Source organism: Staurois parvus, unplaced genomic scaffold (assembly GCF_062004578.1).
Source record: "Staurois parvus isolate SC_StPar_1 unplaced genomic scaffold, SC_StPar_1.0 ptg002337l, whole genome shotgun sequence".
Classification (NCBI taxonomy): domain Eukaryota; kingdom Metazoa; phylum Chordata; class Amphibia; order Anura; family Ranidae; genus Staurois; species Staurois parvus.
Window position 1 is genome coordinate 121,239 of NW_028320133.1, and position 22,801 is coordinate 144,039.

At 47.9% G+C, this 22,801-nt stretch overlaps 2 long non-coding RNA genes across 2 annotated transcripts in view; both read right to left on the reverse strand.

The window, feature by feature from the left end:
- Window positions 1-1,427: 1,427 nt before the first annotated feature.
- LOC149431223 (uncharacterized) overlaps window positions 1,428-22,801 on the reverse strand; it is a 404,708-nt gene continuing 383,334 nt past the window's right edge. Inside the window, exon 5 of the long non-coding RNA XR_016309352.1 lies at window positions 1,428-2,140. This is a non-coding gene — a long non-coding RNA (uncharacterized LOC149431223). The remainder of the gene's footprint in view (window positions 2,141-22,801) is intronic.
- Window positions 8,803-21,513, reverse strand: LOC149431224 (uncharacterized). The gene is made up of 2 exons (XR_016309348.1): window positions 17,136-21,513; window positions 8,803-9,874 (listed from the first exon to the last, which is right to left on the reverse strand). It is a non-coding gene; the product is annotated as an uncharacterized LOC149431224 (long non-coding RNA).

Here is a 22,801-nt window from a genome sequence, read left to right on the forward strand (position 1 = left end):
TTCACTGATCAGTGACACTGGTGACAGGGCAGTGAAGGGGTTAACTGGGGGGGCGATCAAGGGGTTAAACGGGATTACTGGTGTACTGGCGGGAAAACTGGCGCTATCTGGGAGGGGCGCTAACACTATCGGAAGTCGCCAGCGACACTGATACAGTGATCAGTAAATTCGGTTCACTGATCAGTGACACTGGTGACAGGGCAGTGAAGGGGTTAACTGGGGGGGGTTAAACGGGATTACTGGTGTACTGGCGAGCAAACTGGCGCTATCTGGGAGGGGCGCTAACACTAACTGGGGGGGGGGGCGATCAGGGGGTTAAATGTGACCTAGGTGTGTTCTAACTGTGGGTATGTGCTGTTTTACTCACTTTTACTGTGTCTTCTTCTCTGTCTGGGACGAATGTCCCCTGGCAGAGAAGAATGACATCATATCCTCTCCTGTGTAAACTTCAACACAGGACAGGATAGGACAGGGACCGATCATCTGATTTCAGCCAGACATCACTGGCTGAAATCTAATGATTGATCCCTCCGGGATCGAATGGTGTCACCCGCGGGTCGGCGGAAGCGCGCGTACACAGCCCCCTGCCGGTGAAAACGTCGGGAGCGCGGAACCCGTTTTAAAACGTGCTTTTGCGCCTGAGTGCCGCCCTGCACAAGTGTATATATACAGTGGCAGGGCGGCAAGCGGTTAACTGTATCAATAAAAATTATAGGTAAAGTACAAAAAAAAAAAAATCTAAAAATAAATAAAACAATAAAAGATAAAAAATAATGAACAATATTAATAATACCATATTAACAACAGATATAATCAATAAACTAAGACAATAAAGAACAGACAGATATAATAGTAATAAAATAGTAATCAATACTATATTAATAGATATAATCAATAATAATAAAATACAAAAGTCAATAATAATACCAGATATAATCAATAATAATTGATAATAAAATAGATAATGCAAAAAATATTGATCAGTAAGCTAGATATTGATTATGTCTATATGTACTATTGTTAACTTATTTTTATGCTTTATAATTTAAAAAAAGATATAAATAGTCAATAATAAATAATAAAAATACAATAAATCAATAATAAAATAATAATACCAGATCTCATCAATGATATTAATATTAGATAATAATAAAATAATCATAAGTATAATCAATATTATTATTACTATTTATATCTTATTATTTTATGTATTGTTTAATCTCTATTTCTTGTTTAAATCTATATTGTTGTTTTATTTATTATATAAATAGCAGTTATCGCTATAATCAATATTAATAAACAATAAATAGAATAGTATTACATATAATGAAGAATAATAGATATAAACAATAATCAAATATTAGCAGTAGATAGAATCGCTAATAACAGACAATAATAAAATCCCCCCAATCACAGATAGAAGAATAATAGGAGATAGAAGGGGATTTCTTACCGGGCTCCCCGCTCCTGGCTCAGGTAGCTCTGGCTTTCCGTCCTCCCCTCAGCCCGGCTCTCAGAGGACGGCGCTGTATACGGACATTGGGAGGGAGGATCCACCCAGCGGTAGAAGTCCTCTTCTTGACTAAGGTGGGCATGCTGGGACTTGTAGTACTTATAGGGGGCTCGCTCTCGTCATCGGAGATGGGAGAGATGTGATTGGACGGCACACATGACAAGCAAACTTCCCAAACAGAAATCCCGTCCATTGGTGAGGAAGGATCTGTTCTGGGGGAGAAATAAAGGACGGCGTCTGTCACCATGGCAACAAGTTGGTGTGCCTGTTAGTGGACTCCGCCCCTGTTCAGTGAGTTCTAGGGGTGTAGCGTTACCCGTTCAGGGACATCCGGTGATTGGCGGTGACTCTGTGGAACAAGATTTACATGTATTGGATAGAAAGTAATGGCCGGGGGTGTGCCGCTCCTCCTCCGGACTCCGCCTCCTCCCGCTCTCCATTCTGCGTCTTCCTCCCAGCAAATCCCGGCTCTGACTGAGGTCTTGTGTGCGCAGTTCTGTTGTGCGCAGGTGCCTCTGCTAGAACCCCGCCCCTTTTTCACGCGGGGGCGTGGCTTACCCCGTTCCCGGAAGTGCTGTGAAGGCGGTTGGTTACAAGTTTGGCGACATCCGGTGATTGGCGGTGACTCTGTGGAACAAGATTTACATGTATTAGATAGAAGGTAATGGCCGGGGGTGTGCCGCTCCTCCTCCGGACTCCGCCTCCTCCCGCTCTCCATTCTGCGTCCTCCTCCCAGCAAATCCCGGCTCTGACTGAGGTCCTGTGTGCGCAGTTCTGTTGTGCGCAGGTGACTCTGCTAGAACCCCGCCCCTTTTTCGCGCGGGGGCGTGGCTTACCCCGTTTCCGGAAGTGCTGTGAAGGCGGGTGGTTACAAGATTGGAGACACGCTGTGCTTCTCTTCCGGAGGATAGAGCTTCGGCCAGACAGCTGAGCTCCGTCTTCCGGGGGTGAGGAGCAGCCCGGGGGGACTGCAAGTCTCAACATGGACTTCCGGGACAACTTAACAGGTGGTGAGGAGACAGAGAACCTGTCAGCCATGGAGCCGGCTGGAGAGGGAGACGGGTGGCACATAGAGGACTGTGCATTTCTTGTTTGCTCTATGTGCCTCCGCTATCCATCTCCTGCATGCACCCCCACGGCCCCCCTCCAGCACTGCAGGGGATCTGTCAGCAGCATATGCACTCCCCAGTGCTGACAGTCCCCCCCCACATACAGGCGTGAGAGCAGAGAGAAAGCTGCCTCTCCTCCTCCTGTGTCACCCCCGCCCACACTTCCAGCCAGCCTTGTGTATGCTTCCCCCCCCCCCCTCTCTCTCTTCACTCCCTCTCCCCCCCCCTCTCTCTTCACTCCCTCTCCCCCCCCCCCTCTTCACTCCCTCTCCCCCCCCTCTCTCTTCACTCCCTCTCGCTCCCCCCCTCTCTCTTCACTCCCTCTCGCCCCCTCTCTCTCTCTCTTCCCCCCTCCTCTCTCTCTCCCCCCCCTCCTCCCCCTCTCTTCTCCCCCTCTCTCCTCCCCCTCCTCTCTCTCTCTCCCCCTCTCTTCTCCCCCTCTCTCCTCCCCCTCTCCCCTCCTCTCTCTCTCCCCTCCTCTCTCTCTCTCCCCCCCTCTCTCTCCCCCCCCCCTCCTCTCTCTCCTTTAGTATGTCAGCAGTCTCTGACCGTCTCCTGTCCTCAGTCTCTGACCGTCTCTTGTCCACCGTCTCCTGTATCCTGTCCATAGTCTCTGATCATCTCCTTTAGTATGTCAGCAGTCTCTGACCGTCTCCTGTATCCTGTCTGCCGTCTTGCCTAGGGCAGCACAATACCAAAATACACCACTGGGTACAGGTAGGGCTAGTTAAGATAGCAGGCACTCGGTGGCGGGGTATAGGGAGGTGTAGTTAGTAGGATAGCAGACACTCAGCCGCAGGGTACAGGAAGGTGTAGTTAGTAGGATAGCAGACACCCAGCCGCAGGGTACAGGAAGGTGTAGTTAGTAGGATAGCAGACACCCAGCCGCAGGGTACAGGAAGGTGTAGTTAGTAGGATAGCAGACACTCAGCCGCAGGGTACAGGAAGGTGTAGTTAGTAGGATAGCAGACACCCAGCCGCAGGGTACAGGAAGGTGTAGTTAGTAGGATAGCAGACACCCAGCCGCAGGGTACAGGAAGGTGTAGTTAGTAGGATAGCAGACATTCAGCGGCAGGGTACAGGAAGGTGTAGTTAGTAGGATAGCAGACACCCAGCCGCAGGGTACAGGAAGGTGTAGTTAGGATAGCAGGCAGACAGCAGTGTGAGGATGACCCGGGCAGAATGCAGGAAGCTGGAAAGTAAGGTAGGCAGACTGGCAGAGCTCTATGACTGGGGAAGGAGGAGGATGGGCACTAGGTATGGTTCGGTCACAGCTCTCCCCACCCCCAACTCCCTCACCTCTGGAGTCAGCACACAAAGGATGACTGCTTGGGGGACTTGACTTGGGGGGGGGGGGGTATGGGGTCACACAGGGCGATCGAAACTGGTGGGGGGATGGGGTGACACGGAGGTTCTGTGTGCGCAGGTGCCTCTGCTAGAGCTCTGCCCCCTTTTCATGCAGGGGCGTGGCTTACCCTGTTCCCGGAAGTGCTGTGAGGGCGGGAGGTTACCAGACCGGGGACATGCTGTGCTTCTCTCCCGGAGGTTAGAGCCTTGGCCAGAGAGATGAGCTCCGTCTTCAGGGGGTGAGGAGGAGCCCGGGGCTCGGCGGGGGGATTGCAAGTCTCAGCATGGACCTCCTGTGGACTTCCAGGACAACTTAAGAGACACAAGGGGGCCAGACTGACAGGGAGGCTGGGCTGCTGTTACAGGGACCCCCCTCCCTCCACAGTGGCAGGAAGGGGTAGTTAGTAGGATAGCAGGGTACAGGGAAGGTAGTTAGTAGGATAGCAGGCACACAGTGGCGGGGTATAGGGAGGGGTAGTTAGGATAGCGTTCACTCAGTGGCAGGGTGGGGTAGTTAGTAGGATAGCAGCATTCAGTGGCAAGGTACAGGGAGGGGTAGTTAGTAGAATAGCAGGGTAAAGGGAGGGGTAGTTAGTAGGATAGCAGGGTAAAGGGAGGGGTAGTTAGTAGGATAGCAGGCTACAGGAAGGTGTAGTTAGTAGGATAGCAGGCAGACAGCAGTGTGAGGATGAACCGGGCAGGAAGCTGGAATGTAAGGTAGACAGACTGGCAGAGCTCTATGATTGGGGAAGGAGGGGGATGGGCATTAGGTAAGGTTATTTCACAGCTCTCCCCACTCCCAACTCCCTCACCTCTGGAGTCAGCACACAAAGGATGATTGGTTGGGGGACTTGATTTGGGGGGATGGGGACACACAGGGTGATCACAATGTGGGGGTGGGAGGCACAGGGTGATCGGAACTGCCAGAGGGGGTGCAGATAATGGAACTGATCCTCCCGTGGCTCCCTGCAGCAACTAAAAGCTGTCTGGAGGAGGAGGAGGAGCTGCTCGCTGTGCTGCAGGCCGAGACACAGTGGAATCGGTTTCAGTGATAAGGCAGTACAGCCAGCCCTCCTGTCAGGTGGCGGGGCCCCCTGTTGAGCTGGTCAGGTCCGATACAGGAGGGCCGGCTCTACCATTTTTATCAGCAGCCCTGGAGATCGGAGAGACCGAAGACAAGAACCGAGAGAGGGGGACCAGGGACTTGAAGAGGGGACAGGGACCGAGAGAGCAGTCCTTTTCTGTTTTTTTTTTTCCTGTCCCGTCATCTACTTACAGGGGATGATGAACAGTCTGTGCAGATGGCGGAGAGCTGGGGAAATGAAGGCGTGGTACAGGACGCCTACAAAGGATTTGTCGCCATCAAAATGGCCAGTAAGTTGTGTAGTGGCCTGTATGTAACAAGGGCCTGATACAAGATCCATCTGTGTTGTTCCTGTGACTGTATAATAAAATAATTCTTCCATGATTACCGTCTGTGAAGGTTCTTATTTATCCGGGGTACAGCATGGCTAGTACTAGTATTCAGTAGTATTCATCTGGACTGCGTCTGAATAAACCTTTCTGGCCAGTCCTACTCTACCAAAAGCAAATGCTACTGTGGACACAATGCCAACATGGGGCAAAAAGACACAAAGTGGGGGGAGAGCTGCTAGGTTAAAACCTGGCTACTGACCTTCAAAGCTCTAGAGGATGTGAGAAGCATGCTTCGCTAGGGCATCCCGCGCTCTTTGGCTGCAGCTCATGGCCGGTCAGTTTGCCATTAATCTGGAACAGATACTGGGCTCGTACCCCGTATTCAGGGCTTGGCACTTCTGTCTCTGCGGGCCTCCGACATTAGCGTGGAGTTTATCCCCTGTTTCAGGGCCTCTCCCCCATGATTCTGACCATTCCTTCATAATCATGTCCGTCATGACTGGAAAGGAGAAACTTTAGACTTTTTTGTTTAAGCCTTGGTACATTAAATCATGTTTGGAGAGCGGAGCTACCCCATCCTGAATCTCAAAAGGTCTCATACAGTATAAATGAATCCCCAAAAAGGTCAGACTTCCTCTAGAGAGTGCCTAAACTTTGCCGCTTTAGTTGCTTCCACATGACCTTCTTCCAGTCCCGAATCTGAGTCAGAAATCTGGGTCACCTATCCCTGGGCTGCATACCCTACACCAGCTGACTCTGCTGAGCCAGAAGCCACTGGAAGTAGGGAGTATTGCACATGATCAGGCTGACTAGAAGAAGTGGTAGGCCATTTGACATCAGAGATGCCTGAAAGGTGCACTGCACCTGCTCTCTAAAAGGAACTTAGAAACTTTGCATAAGGTGATTCAGCTTCTGCTTTCAAGAAGTTAGAAATACACTGCAGCAAAAGACTTGTTATAATTAGAAGATAATTTAGTGCTCCAGTTAGCACATTTTATTTTAGAGGTGAACTTATCCTCTTTAGCCTAAGACAAAAAGAGAGGGGAGGAGGGCTCCAAGTTAAAAGCCAGGTCCTTATTAGGTCAGGAGCACCACCCCTGCACCCAGTGCTGCCTATGTCAAAAAACAAATGTCTAGAAGACTGCTTGAGACACCCCTCAAGGAACCCCAGAAGTACCAACCACCTCCACCAAAAGCACACAGCACATATACTATATTGCCAAAACATTTGGGACACCCCTCCAAATCATTGGATTTAGGTGTTAAAATCACCTCCATGGCCACAGGTGTATAGAATCAAGCACCTAGGCTTGCAGACTGCTTCTACAAACATTTGTGAAAGAATGGGTCGCACTCAGGAGATCAGTGAATTCAAGCGTGGTACCGTGATAGGTCACCACCTGTGCAATAAGTCCATCCGTGAAATTTCCTTGTTATTGAATATTCCATGGTCAACTGTGAGTGGTATTATGATAAAGTGGAAGCAAGTGGGAACAGCAACTCAGCCAAGTGGTAGGCCAGGTAAAATGATAGCGCGGGGTCAGTGCAAGCTGAAGCGTACAGTGTACAGAAGTTGCCAACTGTCTGCAGAGTCGATAGCAAAAGACCTCCAAACTTCACGTGGCCTTCAGATTAGCACAGCAACAGTGCATATTGAGCTTCATGGAATTGGCTTCCATGGCCATGTAGCTGCATCCAAGCCTTACATCACCAAGTGCAATGCAAAGCATCGGATGCAGTGGTGTACAGCATGCTGCCACCAGACTTTAGAGCAGTAGACACATGTTCTATGGAGGACTTATCACCGTCTCTATCTGAAAATTCGATGGACGTGTCCCGGTTTAGCAGTTGCCAGGAGAACAGTACTTGCTTGACTGCATTATGCCAAGTGTAAAGTTTGGTGGAGGGGGGATTATGGTGTGGTGGTTTTCAGGGGTTGAGCTTGGCTTTAGTTCCAGTGAAAGGAACTCTTAAGGCATCAGCAAACCAAGACATTTTGGACAATTCTATGCTCCCAACTTTGTGGGAACAGTTTGGGGATGGCTCCTTCATGTTCCAACCTGACTGTGTACCAGTTCACAAAGCAAGATCCATAAAAATATGGATGAGCGAGTTGGGGGTGGAGGAATCTCTCTGGCCTGCACAGAGTCCTGATTTCAACCTGATAGAACACCTTTGGGATGAATTAGATCGAAGACTGCAAGCCAGGCCTTCTCGTCTGACATCAGTGTCTGACCTCACAAATGCACTTCTGGAAGAATGGTCAAACCTTCCCATAGACACTCCTAAACCTTGTGGATAGCCTTCCCAGAAGAGTTGAAGCCATTATAGCTGCAAAGGGTGGGCCAACTCAGTACTGAACCCTACGGACTAAGACTGGGATGCCAGTGTGCGTGTAAAGGCAGGTGTCCCAATACTTTTGGTAATATACTGTATATAGCCTGCTTTTCTACCTGTTTTATAGCAGGAGCCTAGGAGGAAGCCTCCATGATGTCCCCTGCATTCTTTAGCGCCCAGCACCCTTTGGCCCATGCTGTCGGCGTCCAGCAATAAGCATCAGCCCTGCCCTTTCTCTTGCGCCTCTGAGGCCGAAACCAGAAGCCTCTGGTGCAGAGAGGACATCACATCCCCCAGAATCATGACACCCAGCATCTTCCAGGCTAGCTGCGTCACATCCGGCCTCCAGGAAGGCACTCCCTCAGCCCTGACTGACCTAAACGCGCCAAGGATGGATGCCATTCTAACCAGCTCCTTCACTGGCACTGGAAAGAGGTAGAAGCGGGTACATTCCTACACCGATGCAGAGGGGACTTGAGGCCAAAAAGTAAAGAACTGCAGGTGAGGGCACGTTTCCTGGGCAGCCCTTGAGACATGGCTTGCTGCTTAAAAAGCAGTTCTTCTAGTCAACATGCTTTTTCCAGACAGAGTAAACACAAAATGGCCATGTTCCTGTAGGACCATCTTAAGAAGCTTGAAGCAATGTGTTTCCTGTCCTGGTTGAAGGAGCTCAATCGTTCAAGGTCTGTCCTGGAAGACAACCGGGGGGGGGGGGGGAAATTATATACATTTCATTTGTGTACAGTGTTGCATGACCAAGAAATTGCTAGTTAAAGCTGCAGTTCTGAAAAGCAAAAAAGTGCCATGATCATGAAGGGGTTAAAACCTTCTGGAGATCAAGTGGTTAAAGTCTAATTTGGCCAGGTTTTGAGCCTCTCTGTTGGTCTGTTATTATAAAGACTTCAGGTTGATTTGTATTTTTATATAAAAGTTTTTTTTCCCATTGATATCCACAGTTCCCATTCACATGGAATCTGTATACAGCATTGTTCAATTTAAAAAAATGCAGTTCCAAAGCCACCCATTTACAAATACCACAAATGCATAACAGTTCATAAGGAAAAAACTATTACTGCAAACTTGAGAAAGTACTTTAATAGTTTTCATTTTACATTTTAGATCTAAAAAGGAACACATGCAGCAAGTGAATATTAAGAATTCTGCTGGAACCAACTGTTTAAATTATATGTACAGAGAGGATTACTATCAAAACTAGTAACCTTCAGTGAGGCTATTTACAGAATTTACAAAAAAAAAAAAAAAAGGACAAAGTGTATCAGTACAACAAAGGCAACATGAAAATTAGCATACTGTGGTATTCTGAGACTTGTATCGAATAAAGCTTTCAGAAGCAAAAAGCTACCAAAAATACTCTTTCCAGTCCACAAGAAAACATGTCACCAAAGTAAATTTACAATATTAGGTACAGAAGCAGAATACCAAGGTGAACATTTAGAAATAGCATTGTACACTACAATTTCATAAAACTGAAGGGAAGAAACAAATTAACATACTGCCCACAAGTTTCACCTTTGAACCTTGAAAACTTCAGGTGACATCTGGCTGGTTGCTTTGGGCATGCAAATTAATATCTTTTCTTTCACGTCCAGATAATCCTCTCCCAAAGGGTGACCAATCACAGAGCTACCAGGGATATAGAAATATCAGCATTCTGTCCTGGAACTGCTCTATACAATAAAGAACTTGTTTTAAATAACACTTTCATTCTTTGTCTTAAACCTACAATAATGAATCAATATGTTATAACATCTAGTTGAAGCAGTGTATAGAGTGGTACAACTCAAAGAGGAACAAAACATGATGGATCTCTTACAAAATGTAGGCAGTCTTTGTATTAAAAATGCTTCATCAGAAGGAAGTAAAAGCGTCCTGATAAATGGCAATTTCACAGGACACGTGGAGCTGAACTAAACAGAGCTGTCGTGAGGTGGTGAACTCCATCGTGACTGCAGATGCCGAAGAATGCTGTTCGATATCGTCCCAAGTTTTTCCTGCATTTCAAAAAGCTGGCTTCCAGAATATTTTCCAAGCTCCTCTGTAGTCACCAACAAAGAAAGTGTACTAATCTGTGCAGCAAGGTCTAGGGTGGCTGCAGATTCCACAGGTGCTGTGGCAGATGCTTCAGGCAGGTCTGTAAAGCAAGCAAGGATTAGTTTTGGTGAAGTAACGGAAAAAAAAAAACTCATGAAATACGCCAATACTCTAGGGGTCACCATACATGTTACAATCTGACTGCAATACATCAAAACATAATAGGAGAACCTTCCTAAACTTTCCAGTCAGTTTGTATTCAATCAAGCCCTTGCATTACATAATTGGTAGATCCAAAAGAAGACTACAATAAGATATTGGCAGAAAGTCAGTGCAAAAAATGCCCATCAGTAGTTTGAACAACCACATTGGGTGTCTCTGCAAATCAAAGGATAGGCAGGAGTCGTCTGTTTCTCAGGATATTTCAGTCTACAATGTTCCATCAAACCCCAGACCCTACAATAAAATTGTAATGTGTGTGGAAAGCTTTACAACTATCGGTGGTCACCTTTTTAGAGTCTCAATTGTAATATACAGTAGTATCAATGGTACTTGCACAGCACTGCCATACAGTACGTGCCTAAACTGGAAAATACAGGAATGGAAAGAGCTTGGGAGGAATGGTGGAACTAAAATCGCAGCAATCTGCTGCAATGTTGCAGGCTCAGAATTCATGGAATTACGCAGCCTGGATCAGACAGAATTAAACTGAGAACAGAATAGATAAAATGGCCTATAACCTGGACTGCTTTTTTTTTTATTTTAATTGAGGCAATCTTTAAATTCAATTTTAAAAAGCAAGAAAAATTAGCAGATTAATAATTTAAAGCCCCATAGCTTTAAGTACAGCTCACGGGTCTTAAAAAGCAGCTTAATCATTAAGCGTAGGTTCCACAACTTCGCAGTTCTGCGTGTCACGTTTGCAAGGGCACAGCTGCGTTTCCTGCAATCTTTTTTAAAAACATGGACGCACAGAAATCACATGGTGCTTTGACACCACTTTCCTTAAAGCAACACACTTTTTGTGCGGCTGCGGGAACGTGTGCGATTTACACACACAGTCCTATGGAAATCTATGGAAAGAACTAAAGATCAGAGTTCACAGAAGAGGCCCACAGAACCTTCAAGATTAGAAGACCGTTTGTGTGGAAGAATGGGCCAAAAATCACACGTGAGCAATGCAATGCGACTAGTTTCTCCATATAGGAGGCATCTTGAAGCTGTCATTACCAACAAGGATTTTGGATGAAGTATTTATTTTTTTTTGTATGCACGGATTATTACTGACATGTAGTGAAAATGCAGTTATTTACCTGTTAACTGTATTTCCAGGAATCTTCTAGGACAGCTTCACTTGAGAGATAGGGCTCCTCCCAGGAAACACCCGCTCCACCTTTTCCCCTTTATAAGTATCCTCTCTCCCAGTGGGCCCTCAGTATAAGAATATGACCGAAGGCCTAGGAGAAAGCATAAAATAAAAAACGGTAATAGAGACAACCCATCACAGGTTCATAACATACCTAGACATCAGTACATAATCACACAGCAATCGGGAGGGAGTTATGCTGTCCTAGAAGATTCCTGGAAATACAGTTAACAGGTAAATAACTGCGTTTTCCCGTGTCATCTTCTAGGACAGCTTCACTTGAGAGGAGTTGAATAGAAATACATACATTAGGGTGGGCCCCTTGCTTGTAGGACCTTCCTGCCGAACGCCTGGTCATTGCTGCCAATCAGATCCAATCTGTAGTGCTTAGCAAAGTTGGCGAAACTGGACCACGTTGCGGCTCTGCAGATCTGTCCGGGGGAGGCACGCTCTTCAGGACCGTGCCCAGGTCCCATGTGGGGTACTTCGATGTGGACGGGGCTCGGCGCCTGGAGATAGCCCTCAGGAACCTGATTATCAACGGGTCTGCCGCCAACCTCAACTCCAGAAAGCTTGACAAAGCCGCTACCTGCACTTTAAGGGTATTAGCGGCCAGGTTCTTATCCGCCCCGGCTTGGAGGAATTCAAGCATTGTATGCAAGATGGGAGCCCGGGTTCCTCGTTCCTGTCCTTCCAGGCGGAAAATTTCTTCCAGACTTTATCATATATGGCGTTTGTTGATTTCTTCCTTCCGTCCAAGATGTTGGCGACCACTCTTTCAGACAGTCCCTTCTTCACTAGCCTGTCCCGTTCAGAAGCCACGCTGCTAGGGACAGCCTTTCTGGGTGAGGATGTAGCACTCCCCCTTGGGCAAGTAAATCGTGTGAAGGTGTATCATCCATGGGTCTGTTAAGCTTAGTTCCCTCAGCCGGGAGAACCATGATCTTTTGGGCCAAAATGGTGCAATCAGGATGACCGTGGCTTGAGAAGACTGGATCTTCTGTACCACCTTTGGTAATAATCTGAACGGAGGAAAGGCATAGAGGAGGTTTCCTTCCCAATGCTGGGCTAGCGCGTCTATCCCTGCACTCCTGGGGTCCTTCTGCAGGCAGAAGTATCTCTCCAGCTTCACATTTTGGCTGTTGGCGAAAAGATCCATAGAGGGGGTGCCCCATCTGGCGCATATTTGATTGAATGCTGGACAGCTGAGGCACCATTCTGTCTGGGTGACCTCTTTCTGACTCAACTGGTCTGCCAACTGGTTCAGATTCCCTTTTAGATGCACCGCAGTGATGGACTCTAGGTTCCTCTCTGCACAGGTCAGGAGGGTTCCTGCCAATTCCATCAGCCTCGGGGACCTCGTGCCCCCCTGCCTGTTCAAGTATGCTACTGCCGTTGTGTTGTTGGATAGAATCTGGACTTCTCTCCCCTCTATCCTCTCCTGAAAAGCCGTAAGAGCTTTGAAGATTGCCGACAGCTCCTTGTAGTTCGATGATTTCCTTGAATTTTCTGCATCCCATCTGCCCTGGGCTAGGCAGTCTCCCATATGAGCAACCCACCTGGTCATGCTTGCATCCGTGGTGATCCTCACTGGGCTGGCTTGCTTCCATTTCCTTCCCGCCTCCAAGGTGTGGATGTTCCCCCACCACCTTAGTGATTCCCTCACCTTGTGCGTGAGGCAGATCCTGGAATTCAGACCTGCTTGGCTGCCATCTCAGTGGGAGAGGGTGTGATTCTGTAGTACCCTGGAGTGGAGCTGTGCCCATTGCACCCCTGGCATTGCGGCTGTCATGCTCCCGACTAGCTTCATTGTGGTCCTTACTGTGCAGGTCGACATCCTTTGGAAGGCTCTCGTGTCTTGCTGCAGTTTGAGAGCTTTTTCCGTTGTCAGGTATGAGCAAGCATTTGCGGAGTCCAGGATGTACCCCAAGTACGTGATCCTCCTGGAGGGTACTAGCTGTGATTTTTCCTCGTTCATCAACCACCCCAAGCTCTCTAGAAAAGATATTGTGCGTTCGACATGGGACCTCAGGCCTCTTTCTGTATCTGAAAATAGAAGCAGGTCGTCCAAGTAGGGGATGATATTTATTCCTTCCAGCCTCAAGACTCTTAGGGGTTCCGCCAGGATCTTGGTAAATATCCTTGGAGCTGATGACAGGCCAAAGGGGAGTGCATTGAACTGAAACAGAATCGTTCTTTTTGCGCCTTCCAGCGCAAACCTCAGGAACTTCCTCGATTCCTCCCTTATCGGGACGTGCAGATATGCATCTTTCAAATCTATTGAGGCCATGAATGCTCCTGGCGACAAGAGTTCTTTTACCGTGTATAAGGTCTCCATGCAGAACTTCTTGGGTCTCACGAACTTGTTTACCTTCTTCAGATTTAGTATCATCCTGTAGGTACCGGACGACTTCTTCCTTAGGAAGAAATGGGAGAAGAACCCACTTCCCTTCTCTTCCTCCTCCAGCTGGCAAATCACATTCTGCCTGAGCATCCCTTCCAGGAGGTCCACCAATGCATCTGCCTTCTCCCTGTCCCTTGGCAGGGGTGTTGCGAAGAATCTTTGAGGGGGGGGCCTTAAAAACTCTATTTTGTAACCTCTGCGAACGGCCTCTAGAATGTAAGTGTTCTGGGTGATCTTCAGCCATTGTGTGTGGAAGTGCCCCAGCCTTCCTCCCACCTGGCTTCTCCAGTCACTTGGGCTGGGTCTTGGGTCTATTCTGGTTGGGGTTGAAGAGGAAACCTCCCCTTCCCCTTGACTCGTTCCTGCCCCTCCTTGCGCCCCAGCCTGTGCGCTGGCTTTGAAATCATCGTGTACTGCCTGTTGAGGAGAAACCCCTTTCGTCCTACTTGCCTGCTGGGGACTGGAAAGCTCTTCTTTTTTTTTTTATCGGCCGACCTTTCCAGGACCGAAGTTAGTTCCGGCCCGAAGAGGAGTTTTCCCTCGAAGGGCAGACCGCAGAGTTTGGACTTAGAGGCAAGGTCCCCCTGCAAAGACTTTAGCTAGATAGCTCTTCTCGTGGAATTTATGAGCGCCGTTGATCTAGCTAAGAATCTGATAGTTTCTGCTGATGCGTCTGCAATAAAAGCCACCGCTTTTTCCAGTACAGGCAGCGACTTCAGGATTTCCTCCGCCGGGGTGCCTTGTTCCAGGTGCGAGCGGAGCTGCCCCAACCATACATCCAAAGTTCTGGAGACACACGTCGTCGCAACTGCTGGCTTGAAATTCACCGCGGATGCTTCCCATGCTCTCCTCAGGAATGTATCCGCTTTCCAGTCCATCCATTGGGTCATTCAGGGACCCGCTGTCCTCGAAGGACAGGTCCATCGCTTTCGAGATTCTAGAAAGGGGGGCATCTGGCTTCGGGCAGATTTCCCACACGGAAGCGTCTTCTTCCTTGAACGGGAATCGCCTCTTAAGGTTCTTGGGAAAGAAAGCCTTTTTCTCCGGCTCTTCCCATTCCCTCCTGATAGTGGACCATAGGGCAGAGTGCACTGGGAATGTGCGGCTGCTCTTTGTAGCCCTGCGTACAGCTGGTCATGGAGAGAGGGGTCCTGCTGTTCCTCCTCCAGATCCAGAGTCTCGTAGATCACTTTCAGAAGGCCCTCCGTGTCTTCTGCCTGAAAAAGGAATCTTTGTGCTTTTGGGTCATGATCCTCGACCTCGTCTTCCTCCGAGTCTGAAGTACTCAATGGTTCGGCTCCCCTTGCGACAGTTACCTGGTCCTTCCTCTTTTTCCCCCCCTGGGCATTGCCTGAAGTGCCCGGTTGGGGCTCGTCCTGGGCCGGTCCCTGCTTCTGCTCCCTAAAGCTCTGAAAAGTCTTGGACATATCTTGCATCATGTTCTGTAAGAAATCCTTAAAGAGGGACCCAGACTCCTTTTTGATAAGCTTATCTATGCAGTCTTGGCAGAGTTGCTTCCGTCAGGAACTCGCCAGCCTCTTTCTGCAAGTGGCGCATTTCTTTTTCAGCTCGCAAGGAGCTTCTCTTTCCCCTCTATCCTCCTCCTGTGGGCCCATCTGGGGACAAGAAGACATAGGTATTCATCAACCGCGGAGGCTCCCCCCCCAGGGATTGCCCCCCGTGCACTCCCCCAACACCCTAAAAAGTCAGCAGTGGGGGGGGGGGGGGGGAGATGAGTGTGGGGGTGCCCAAGGGTCCCAGAGGGGGGAGGGGGGGAAGGGGGAGGGGGTGAGTGGCGGCCAAATACCTTGCCGCAGGATTCCCCCGGCCCAGACAGATCTGCCTCCATCCTGCCGCGAACTCCTCCTCAGTGCGGCGATTTTTCAGGGTTTGGCGGGCTCCGCCCCCTCCCTGGGATCCCTGCGCGCCGACCTTCCTCTCACGGCCGCAGGTGGAGAAGCGGCCGTGGTGTGGGCTCGTTCCGCGGTCCGCCGCCCATTTCCAACATGGCGGCCGCTGCTCCATGCTTCCTGCGCCGGAAGTGACGCCGTCCCGTGCCCGGAAGTGACGTGTTTGCGGCATCCTGACCCCGACAGCCTCACCCCCTGGCCATGCTGCCGGGATCCTGGAACAGGTAGGACTTACCTCAGCCCCCCCAGGGAAAGGCACCACTGCCCAGGTCGGCGGAGCGGGCTCTACCCCCCTGGAGAGCCCCGCTGGGACCATCCGGGGTCTGTCACCCCCACCCCGAAGGGTCTGTCCATAGGATGAGCCTGGATGAAAACCCCCCCACAAGGTCCCTGCCATCCTTAGAGAAAGGAGGAAGGGGGGGCCTCAGCCAGGGGCCCTCTGTACCTCGCCAGGCAGCCGGGGAAAAAATAACAAACCGGGCGTAGCTCCGTCCTGGCCGGAGGAAACACTAATACTGAGGGCCCACTGGGAGAGAGGATACTTATAAAGGGGAAAAGGTGGAGCGGGTGTTTCCTGGGAGGAGCCCTATCTCTCAAGTGAAGCTGTCCTAGAAGATGACTCAGGAAAATTTTATGTCAATAGCACCTTTAGATATATATTTACCTAGAAAAACGGTGACGTTTTCAATACTTATTTTACCCGCTGTACTATTAAAACCTGTTGTTTTTTTTTCAGGATTTGAGTGCAATGACTACACTTCTGCTTCCCCAGAATACCCTGAGAACACGACAGTGTCGTATGTCACGACAACAGACCCTCTCTGCACTCCAATCCCTGCCCATCAGAGCAGATCACATGTAGACAGTTTGCTCACAAAAACAAGGACACGCCCATGAGACACACCCACTATGCAGAAATGCTGCATTGCATGCTGGGAAATGTAGTTTCTTACTTCAATTATAGGGCTTATTTGCAAGGTGAAGCACTAGATTACATTAAGGCAGCACAAATGCTGGTCAGACATTTAGATGTCTATTTTCCAATGATTGCTGATGCATGCATGTTACCCTACGCCTGTTAAGACCTTAAAATGTACTATGAATGCAGTTAGCCAGAAATTAGACCTATGACTACTAATCTCAAGTACGATCCCTATTCTTGCATGAGAGATTTTCCGCAAAAATGTATGGGTGTCAACTATAGGTGAATTCAAATCAAACTGCAGATTTCAGTGAACTTAAGTCATTTGGACCAAGCTGGCATAAACAAATTTACTTCACTTAACAGATGAAGTGGATGTGAGCACTGTATAAACAGGTATGTCGTCTCAGCCACATACAGCACTGTGTTCCAGCAGCTGTCAAATTGGACTGAGTGCTGCTCAGCCATTCACAGGCGGTTGGGTGCCCTCACAGTCTCCACCTCAGCCTGAGGAACCTTTGTATTCATTCATAGTCCCATAGCCTGAACACAGCAACGCATATGTAGCTGATGCTACATACAGTTTATAGAGGTGCTGCATCTGTTAATGATGTAAACAGTACATTTGGACTAGCTTGGTCCAAACTATTCAAAGTTCACTAAAACCTGGAGATCAGCTTTAATCGCTCATCCCCAATAATCACACATTTTATGTTAAGATAAATCATACACAAAAGGTAAGACTTTTATCCTTCTCACCTTAAAAACTTCAAAGAGACGAGAGAACTGCTTTCCAACCAAGACATTGAAAACTTTCCCATCTTCTCCACTAAGACGGCTACAAAGAGGACAAATGTCAAATTATTACACACAAACTGATATACATTACCCTAAATATTTTATTGTGGAATATAATGTTCTACTTGAAGGAATATTCACCACTAAATAGTTCTAAAGATCAGAATGGAAGATTATACACCATGGGGTTGTTTTAGCTGAATTTGCTTGCCAAAGAGGTAAAGCACTCTGGCAGCTGTCCGCTCTAGTGTGAATTCAGCCTGAAAGGGTTTTGTTATATCTGCTTGATAAGTGCAAAAAATACCTGTTGATCTTGTTAGAAATCTCGTGAGCTGATAACTTACTGTGCACTCTGCTAACTATTATCTCTAAGGTGTACAGAAGCACTCCCCTCCGGTATGTACAATAAGAGAAGGACAGCATTCTGTAGTCCTGTCTTGTTTCTGCTGATACAAAAGGAAGAGTAGGCATTGTCATCCTACGGCAGTTTTGTTACTGGAGGATCATCAGGGAAAAAATAAAGGAAGAAAACTAGTGCAGCCACATCTAAGGACTAGAAAGCTGCAATATATTCATTTTTTTGTGGCTTAGATGCACTTTAAGAATAGGCTGTTCAACTAGAAAAGTTGGTATTGAGTGAAAACAGCTCCCCTTGTTCACTAACATTTATTGGCTAGGTATTCCTTAGTAAATCAATTCCTGCATCCACTGCAATATTCTGCACCGCAACAATCTGGAATGTTTCTAGCTCCAAAATGCAATTGTACTCACTTTGCAATTGCAAGATAAGCATCTGTCTGTTCTGTATGTGAGGTAGATGTGTCTTCCAAGGTTTCTAGTAAAGGCAAGAATTGAGCGTTTTCAGGATTAGCAGCCATATTCCCAAAAAACTGCAAAGAAATAAGAAGTCACTTAAAATAATCAGCCCAGTGGTTTGCTACAGTAGGAAATAAATTGTGTTTCTATATCTTACAGTTTTCTTGCTTAGTGCAGCAACTATAGATACAAAACGTTACACTTTTTATCTGCTTGAACACCAGACTGTTTCACCCCCTTCCTGCCCAGGCCATTTTTCAGATTTCAGCGCTGTCGTACTTTGAATGACAATTACTCAGTCATGCAACACTGTACCCATATGAAATTTATATCAATCTGTGAGACAGATAGAGCTTTCTTTTGGTGGTATTAAGTCATTTAGTCACAACTGTTTTTTTTGTTTTGTTTTTTGCGCTATATAAAATGGAAAAAAGTTTTTTGCCATTTCTTCATTTCCTGTCTGTAAAGTTTTGCCAAGAATATTTCTTCATAAATGTGGGCCAAAATACATTCTACTACATACAAACTATGGTATATACTGTATATCCATAAAATGATCAATTCTGATGTACTGACTGCCCAACTCATTTCTTGAGGCCCTAAAATGCTAGGACAGTACAAATACCCCCCAAATTACCCTTTTTTTCATTTTAAATCAGACAGTCCAAGGTATTTAGTAAGAGGCATAGTAACATTTTTGAAGTTGTAATTGTTCAGAAAATGAAAGAAAAAAAAACCATTTCCCCAAGTTGTCATTTTAAAAAGTTTTTTCACATAAGCAGCATGGGCACACTTACAATTACACCTCAACACATTCTGCTTCTCCTCCTTAGTATGGGGATAGCACATGCATGAGACGTTTTCACAACTTACCCACATGGGGGGGGGCCCAAAATCAAAGTAGAACCTTCAAGCTTTATAAGGGTGTAAATTAGGCATCTCATTTCCTCACTACCTCTCTCATTTATGTAGGCCCTGGAGCACAAGGACAGCAGAAACGCCCAAACGAATAGGACTGCCTGCATGGGGATGCACAGAACACCTGCTCCCAGTTTGACATCCTTGCAGGTGTACAGCCCCAAATGCAGACAGTGATTTCGGGGACATGCACCTGCACTGATGTTGGATTGGGAAAAGCGGCTGTGTCCATGCAGCTGTTGTGTCCCAATAATCAATGTGACTGCCTGCATGGGATGCACAGAGCACCTGTGCAGGTAAACATGGCCCTTGCACAAGGTATGCATCGATAAGCCCCTTGTGAACAAAACCTTACGTCAACACTGGGGCAGATGTGACATAGCGATGTTCAGGGACACTGACTGGCTGCACTGGTGTGGTAATGGTGTATTTACACTGGGGGGGTTGGGGAATGCTACGGTTGAGTCAAATTTTTACCACCCCTCAACTGTTCCCCCTTAAGCTGGGAGCGCAGCAGTCAGGGAAGTACACATGCTGCAGCAGGAATTTCACCACATTGAGCTCAGCAGGCACTACTAAGGATCACTGTTGTATATAAATGGCAGGACTGTGGTAGTGCAAGGTCGAGTGGCCGGTTATAAACGGCCTCCCCGCCCCCTGCTTTTGCGCGCTCCCTGGGATAGCACAGCACCACGATCCGGTGCCCGCTGTGTCCTCCGGACACAGTGAAACACCGATCGTCATACGGAACCTCTGTGCGAGGTCCCGATCATGTGATCACTGCTTGGCCAATCAGTGATCACATGCAAAGTATTATTACTATACAGTATTTATATAGCGCTAAGAGTTTGCTCAGCGCTGTACATTATAGTGGGGTACAGTAACAATACAATACACGAGGGGTTCGAGGGCACTGCTCCACGGAGCTAACAATCTAGGAGTAAGTAAGATGTCACTTCTGACATCATTGCTTACTACGTGTGAAATCTGTGAATGATCACAGAGATCACATGGTACAAGGCTGTTGTGAACAGCCTTGTACCATGTGACAAGCTGGGACCAATCACAGCTCACACAGTAGTTCTCAATGGATGCAAGAATGTAGTCAGAGAGACGGAGAAATGATTGCTTTTACAGCCTTTATGGGTATAAAAGCAATCAATGTAAACAAAAAAATAAAAAATCATCCCCCACAAGTAGTACAGTGTCACCATGGTGACACTGTACTGCTAGAGTGACAGTATGCAAAAAAAAAAATAAAAAAATGTAAAAAAATTTTTAAAATGATAATTTTTGGTTATAAACTAATTTGGCTTTTTTTTTACTAAAAAGATAACAAAATAAATTTTGGCCAAGATTTATGATGAAATATTTATTTGAAAAATTTTATAAGAAAAACACTCAAAATTTTTGGACTTTTTCATTTACATAGCAAAACAAAAAAAATCCAAGTGGTGAATAAATACCACCAAAATAAAGCTTTATTGGTCTCAAAAAAATGCTAAAAAACATTCATATGGGTACAGTGTTGCATGACCACGCAATTGTCATTCAAAATATGATAGCGCTGAAAGCTGAAAATTGGCCTGGACAGGAAGGGGGCAAAAGTGTCCGGACTTGAAGTGGTTAAATAAAAATGGAGTCTGATATGTACCAGATTCAACCTCTAATAGTATATAAGTCTCTTCTGTCATTCTCAGAGTGGATAAGATATCTTGTTCCTTAACCACATAGCTGGTTATTTATATTTACCACTGCATATTGATATCCAAGAAATTGTCTATTTTAAACTTTACATACTAACTAAATTATACACCACACTTTTGTCAAGGTTTTTTTTTTATCTGATTAATCAAAGCAATAATTGGCCAACTAATCGATTATGAAAACAATCATTAGTAGCAGTCCTATAGGGGTCCCCTTTGTATTGGAGGTGTCAGATATTACCCCGTATCCAGGTACTGGAGGTGTCAGGTGTCCCTACCCCTTGTCCTGGTGTTGGCAGTGTCCCATTTGTCCTTGTATTGGAGGTGTCTCCCTGGTGTTGGGAGGGATCCTAGTATTAGAAGTGTGCCCCTAGTGTTAGGTGTCCCCTCCATCCTAGTACTGGAGGTGTCTCCCTGGTGTTAGAGAGTTCCTGGTATTGGTGGTGTACCACCTTCCCCCATCCAGGTATTGGTGGGGAACCTCCCACCCAAGAAATGGCAGTGTCTCTGTGATATTTAAAATGCCGCCCCCTCCCCCATTCCATTACTGGATGTATCAGATGCCCCCGTCCCAATAATGGTGGTATCCCCCTGGTATTAGAGTTATCACTTTTCTACCCTGCCCCAGTATTGGAGGTGTCCCCTCCATCACAGTACTGGAAGTGTTGTCTCCCTGGTGTTGAATGTTCCTCCACCTCCCCACCATTGCAGTATTAAGAGACGTCAGGTCCCCCTCCACCCTGGTATTGGAGATGTTATCCTTGTCCTATTATCTCAGGTGTCCAATATCGCCCCCGTGTACTGGAGGGGATCTGCCCCCTGTCCTGGTTGTGAAGGTGTCAAGTGTCCCCCCCATCCTGGTGTACTGGAGAGGTGGCCCCTGGAATTGGATGTGTCCTGGTATTAGAGCTGTCAGATGTTCCATGTCCCCCCCCCCCCCTTCCCAGTTTTGAAGGTGTCCCCTCTTTCCCCATATTGAAGGTATCCCCTCTGTCCTGGATTTGGCAGTGTCCACCCCTTTTGCAGCATTGGAGGTGGCCGCTGCCCCCCCCAGTACTGGAGTGGCCCCTGGTATTAAAGGTGCCCCCCCAGCCCCAGTGCTGGAGGTATCCCCCCTGCTGGAGGTGTCAGGTGCCACCCCTGCCCCAGTGCTGGAGATGTCCCCACTTTCCGAGTATTGGAGGTGTCCCCCCTGCCCCTGTGCTGGAGGTATTCCCCATGATAGAGGTGTCAGGTGCCCCCCCTGCCACAGTGCTGGAGATTTCCCCACTATCCGAGTATTGGAGGTGTCCCCCCTGCCCCAGTGCTGGAGGTGTCCCCACTGTCCGAGTATTGGAGGTGTTCCCCTGCCCCAGTGCTGGAGGTGTGCCACCTGCCCCAGTGCTGGAGGTGTCCCCCCTGCCCCAGTGCTGGAGGTGTCCCCACTGAACGAGTATTGGAGGTGTCCCCCCTGCCCCAGTGCTGGAGGTGTCCCCACTGTCCGAGTATTGGAGGTGTCCCCTCTACTCCAGTGCTGGAGGTGTCCCCACTGTCCGAGTATTGGAGGTGTCCCCCCTGCCCCAGTGCTGGAGGTGTCCCCACTGACCCAGTGCTGGAGGTGTCCCCACTGTCCGAGTATTGGAGGTGCCCCCCCTGCCCCAGTGCTGGAGGTGTCCCCACTGTCCGAGTATTGGAGGTGTCCCCCCTGCCACAGTGCTGGAGGTGTCCCGCGCTCTTTGGCTGCAGCTCATGGCCGGTCAGTTTGCCATTAATCTGGACCAGATACTAGGCTCGTACCCCATATTCAGGGCTTTGCACTCCTGTGTCTCTGCGGAGCCTCCGACATCAGAGTGGAGTTTATCCCCTGTTTCAGGGCCTCTCACACTTGTCTTGTAGAGCCTCCAACATTAGCGAGGAGTTCATCCCCTATTTCAGGGCCTAGGACGCTACTGTCTAGGACACTGGTGCTGAGCTGGTTCCCTGTCTCAGACATTGGCTTTGGTACCAAGCTCTCCTCCTCTCTACAACAGATTATCCAGAGAAACATCCAACCTTTAGAGAACCTCTAGAGGCTACAGGCGAAAGCTTGACTTTCACCTTCAAGAAATCCCAACAAGTAGCCCAAAGAGGACTCTGTCAGAGCTCCACTAGGGCCTACAGTGCAACCGTTGTCACATTTGTAAAATGGTACCTTTGTGCTCCACACAG